Genomic DNA, 6,000 nt, shown 5'->3' on the forward strand with positions numbered 1-6,000 from the left:
ACTAAAACTCGAACATTTTAACAATTTATAAGATCAGATAAGTCTTACAGTGTGACTTCTGGATTCCAATATTGAAATTTTTCAATATATAGGAAAAAAAGGGACCTTCTCATCATTTACGTTTTTTGAATTGAAAAAACCTAATCCGATTATTCGATTGGAACCCCTCACCAATCGAATACCTAGATTACAGAAAAAAAGGATTTTTGGTCAAAAGAATTATTGATAATTTGTAATAAAATAATCTACTCTTACTATCAATTCATTTTCGAAACTCATATATATATATCTCCTCATATCCTAAAAAAACTTCATTTTTTAGAAACTTAGTATCTTAGTATTAAAAGAAACAAAATATGTTGTAATATAAGAGAATCTATTCTCTTTCTTTGTCGTTTTTTAATTATCTTGGAGATTTCATAATGCTTACTCTAAAACTTTTTGTTTATACGGTAGTGATCTTTTTCGTTTCTCTTTTCATCTTCGGATTCCTATCTAACGATCCAGGACGTAATCCAGGACGTGAAGAATAGAATAAGAAAAAAGTGGATTCTGTGTTTTCTTGCTTGTGCGGAATTTTGAAATATTTTTAGGATTTTCTCTATTTTAACATCTTTAACTAGTAAATAAAAAAAACAAGTTCAAAAAAAAATACCAAATTATCAACGGAAAGAGAGGGATTCGAACCCTCGGTACAAGAATTTGTACAACGGATTAGCAATCCGACGCTATAGTCCACTCAGCCATCTCTCCCCAATTGAAAAAAAAAAGAATTACTTTGTTTATGTTATATCACATAAACAAGAAGAACAAAAAGGGAGCTTAAAAAAAAAAGAGACTTGCTTTTTTTTTATTCTTTTTTATCTTATCTATCTTTTTTTTATTATTCTATATATTTTAGTTTTCTTTTTTTCTTTTTATACAGCCAATGAGCCCGGCCAGTACCTAGTCGGGCTCTTTTTCTTTTATTCCCATGAATATTGAAGAAAAATTCTTTATTTGAATATATTTTATTCGAAAAAAAAATATTTGTAAAAATATTTGTAATTAAAAAAAAAATAAGAGATACGGATAGATTCCTATGAGATAAAACCAAAATAAGATAATATAAAAATGTTCTCTTTTCTTACTCCCTCTCTTTTTTCTGGTAACGTAAATTGTATATATATATAACCTTCAGCAAAATAAAAAAATGAAAATTATCCCGTTTTTCAAATTTCATTAGAAGATTCTCTAATGAAACATGTCAATACTCGACTTATTAGAATATTATGCCTCCCATTTCTTTATTTTGTCTGATTGCTTTGTTCAACAAAAGATACAATAATGATATTGTAGCGGGTATAGTTTAGTGGTAAAAGTGCGATTCGTTTCAAGGACCCCCCAAAAGTTAAGGGATCCCCCATTTGATTCATATGCCGATCAAAAACTTTATTTTTTACTTAAAGGGACTCCTTTATACCCCTCGATGAATTATTTGCGGTATAATATACATTATTGTAATTTGTATACAAGAAGAATCAAATCGAATTTGACAAATTGAGTTTTAAAATTATGAAACATAAGTTTTTGGAATTGGATCTATAATCCGAATTTTTTGAGTATTACTAAAGGATCTATGGAGAGAAATATACAAAGTTTCTTTCTAATCGTAACTAAATCTTCCATTTTTTTGCATAGTAAAAATTGAAGCAAAATAGCTATTAAACGATTCTTTTAGTTTACTAGAGACATCGACATTTTTTTAGCTCGACGGAAATTTTCTTCTTTTCCTAAAGATTTTCTGAAATAGAAATAGAGAACGAAGTAACTAGAAAAAAAACATAGATTGTTAGAATATTGCTCTTCTAGAGGGATCATCTAAAAAGCAAGATATTTGAAACCTATTCATACAAAAAGGCTGACATAGATGTTATGGGTCAATTTTTTTTATTGTCCATCTCTTCATTCCGTAAAGGAGCCGAATGAAACAAAAGTTTCACGTTCAGTTTTGAATTAGAGACGTTAAATCAAAATGATGAATCAACGTCGACTATAACCCTTAGCCTTCCAAGCTAACGATGCGGGTTCGATTCCCGCTACCCGCTTCTATTTTATTCTATTTAAATCTATCTTTTTTCTTCGAGAATGAATCTAGAATTCTTAAAGAATTTGTCAATTCTTCATTTTCATTTCTTAATTTAGTTTTAGTTATATATATTCAATTATATTCAATTGATTTTTCTTTTTTATTTTTTTTTTCTTTTATTCTAAATATTTGATTTATTTTATTTTTATAATTTCTAGAATTCTTTATATTTGTTTGATTCTTTAATCTTTTTAATAAGGTTTAGTTAAAAAGGTTAAAGAATCAAATATAAAATAGAAGCGTCCATTGTCTAATGGATAGGACAGAGGTCTTCTAAACCTTAGGTATAGGTTCAAATCCTATTGGACGCAAGTTGTTTGCATATCTAATTTCAACCTTGTCCTTCTATTTTTTTTGATTTATTACATTTTGATTCGAATTCATTATATATAATATTCAAATGAAATAAAAACATATTAAAAGATACTAATTATAAAAATTGGAAAATTGAATTACAAAATTATTTAATGATTCATCAATTTTTTTCTACTTGTTCCTGGAATAAAAAGAGTTCCATCTGTTCTTTAATAGCGTCCTTTAAAAGGGCTTCTGCTTCCCCAGTGAATGTCTTGGTAGAAGATATGATTTCTTTGAATTGAGGTTTATTCGTCTTTAAGTAAGCACGTAACTCAACAAGAAATTTCCTTACCTGTCCAATTTCTAATGAATCAAGATAACCATTCGTTCCGGTATAAATAGTTACTATCTGTTCTTCCACAGTAAGAGGAGCTGATTGGGATTGTTTAAGCAACTCGCGCAATCGTTGACCTCTTGCTAATTGATTTTGAGTAGCTTTATCTAGATCAGAAGCGAATTGTGCAAAAGCTTCTAATTCTGCGAATTGTGCTAATTCCAATTTTAATTTACCAGCTACTTGTTTCATGGCTTTGATTTGAGCCGCCGATCCAACTCTGGAAACTGAAATACCAACATTAATAGCGGGTCTTATTCCAGCATTGAATAGATCGGCCGATAAGAATATTTGGCCATCTGTAATGGAAATTACATTCGTAGGAATATAAGCTGAAACATCTCCCGATTGAGTTTCAACTATTGGTAAAGCAGTCATACTTCCTTCGCCTAACTGAGAACTTAATTTAGCGGCTCTTTCCAAAAGACGCGAATGTAAATAAAAAACATCCCCTGGATAAGCTTCGCGACCTGGTGGTCTTCGTAATAGAAGAGACATTTGCCGATAAGCCTGTGCTTGTTTGGAGAGATCGTCATAAATGATTAAAGTGTGACGTTCACGGTACATAAAATATTCAGCCAGAGCTGCTCCTGTATAAGGCGCGAGGTATTGTAATGTAGCTGGAGAATCCGCTGTTTCAGCTACTACAATAGTGTATTCCATTGCTCCTCTTTCTTGTAAGGTAGTCACCACTTGAGCCACAGAAGATGCTTTTTGACCAACAGCTACATAAACACATATTACATTTTGTCCCTGTTGATTGAGAATTGTATCTGTGGCTACTGCTGTTTTACCTGTTTGTCTATCTCCAATAATTAATTCTCGCTGGCCCCGTCCTATGGGGATCATCGAATCAATAGCAATAAGTCCTGTTTGGAGAGGCTCATATACCGAACGTCTTGAAATAATACCGGGAGCGGGAGATTCTATTAATCGAGATTCCGAAGCTGAAATTTCTCCTCGACCGTCAATTGGTTTAGCCAGGGCATTTATAACACGACTCAAATAAGCTTCACTTACAGGTATCTGAGCAATTCTTCCTGTTGCTTTTACTGAACTTCCCTCTTGTATCAGCAAACCATCACCCATTAATACAACACCAACATTTTTTGATTCCAAATTCAAAGCAATGCCTATAGTACCTTCTTCAAATTCCACCAATTCACCCGCCATTACTTCATCAAGACCATAAATACGAGCAATACCATCGCCTACTTGAAGTACGGTACCAGTATTTACAATTTTTACTTCTGTATTATATTGCTCAATGCGTTCACGGATAATTTTACTAATTTCATCTGCACGAATGGTTACCATGAAAATATCTTAAATTTATTTTTTATAAGAAAAAAATGATGCCTATACTCTATTGTATAATAGAAAGCCTAATCAGTTATTTTTTTATTTCATCATCCCAAACATGCCAATATTAGCACTAACAGTACGTAAATGTAACTCGTTGTTCAAGCAACTATTTAGAGTTCCTAGAGCTCCCTGTAAGGCTTGTTGTAAAACCCGCTGTCGAACTTGATTAATAACTCTTTGTTGTTCAAAATCAATGCTTCGTTTTTGTAATTTTCTAATTGTTCCAAAGTCGTATAAATTGAATTAATTAAATTCAATTTTTCTCGTTTGATCTCAGAATAGCCATTCACCCGAAACAGATCTGCTTCTGTTTCAACTTTCCTTAAGCGGGCCTGGGCTTTTTCGAGCTGTTCAATGGCGTTTTCCTGTAATTCTTCTGAGTTTCGAATAGTTCTCCAGATTTTCTGTTTTCGATTATCTAATAAATCACGTAATGAAAGTAGACTCTCTTTCCATCCATTTCAAAATGTCTATGATCTCTTCCCGAACCAAACATGAATCTTTCGATTCATTTGGCTCTCACACTCAATTACTTATCGGAAATTTACCAATTTTTTATGTAATGAGCCTATCCTCTCTTCTCTATTCAAAGTGAAAACAATTACCAATATAAGACTAGAATATTCGGAGGACTCTTTTGACCAAACAAATATATGTCAACAAAGTTGTTTTTTTATTCAAATCCAAAGACTTCTTTTGAATTTATACATAGGTCATCCATCGATTACGCATCGTACAAAGGGGAGGTTTAAATTCACCCGTTTTTTATTTCTCGCCATAAATAGGATTCAAGCCATTTTTTTTATCGACATGAGTGTTTTATATCGAAAAAAAATCGAATAATTTTTTTGAAACCGTTTCCTTTCTGTATTAATATAGCGGTAGAAAGAGTACTACACTGCGTATAGACTTCAAACTCTTTTTAACCATGGTAATAGTCCAAAATTTTTGGTAAATAGAGAATCAAAGTGGATTACCAATAAAGCGCGAAATGCTATGGTTCTTTAAGATTTTTCTTAATTTATTCAAAAAAGAAAATGAATTCAGAAGTAATTCGCGGGATTCTGCACATTTTCTTAATTCTAACTAAACTAAAAAGTGCAGTTTGGTTAAATCCAATTTATTCTTTGAAATAAACAACTCGCACACACTCCCTTTCCAAAAAAAACCAGTAGACCTAACACTACACTAAGATTTATTGGATTTGTTGCTAAAATATCGGTATTAAACACGAAACTTCCGGCGGATGGCCAGGAGCCCAAACAAAGGAAAGAATCGGTTATATTTTTCATATGATCTCATCTCCTCTTATGAATAGACTAATTATCTTTCTAATATTCCTATTAGATAGATAATATAATAATCTAATTGGAATATATAATTATAGAATTTGATATAATTTGGATTGGTCAATCAATTGGAAGATTCCCTAAAAGAATGATACTTCTTAGAATTAGATACCAGTTCTTTTATCAATTGCAAAATCTATCTAGTTTGAACACTTTCAAAAAATTATCTTAAAAGAAATAAAATAAAAGAGGGGTTCATTGGACTAAACAAAAAGAAGAAAGAGGGTGAATAAGTATGTGAATACCTTTCAATTAGTCCTTCTCCTGTGTTCTTATCCGAACAGATAAAGAATTGTAGGAGTGAATTATTAATATAATTCGAAAAAGGAAGTCCACATATGTATTTTTATCTTTTTAGGATTAAACAAAAGGATTAGCAAATAAAAGTGCTAATGCTACAACCAGCCCGTAAATTGTTAAAGCTTCCATAAAAGCCAGACTAAGTAATAAAGTACCCCGTATTTTTC

General features: G+C 31.4%; 1 non-coding gene across 1 annotated transcript; it reads left to right on the forward strand.

Moving 5' to 3' along the window:
- Positions 1–2,367: 2,367 nt before the first annotated feature.
- TRNAR-UCU (transfer RNA arginine (anticodon UCU)) lies at positions 2,368–2,439 on the forward strand. Its single transcript has one exon. It is a non-coding gene; the product is annotated as a tRNA-Arg (tRNA).
- Positions 2,440–6,000: the final 3,561 nt, after the last annotated feature.

Source organism: Vigna unguiculata, unplaced genomic scaffold (genome assembly GCF_037176805.1).
Source record: "Vigna unguiculata cultivar grain cowpea cultivar isolate G323 ecotype 2 unplaced genomic scaffold, ASM3717680v1 ptg000195l, whole genome shotgun sequence".
Classification (NCBI taxonomy): Eukaryota; Viridiplantae; Streptophyta; class Magnoliopsida; order Fabales; family Fabaceae; genus Vigna; species Vigna unguiculata.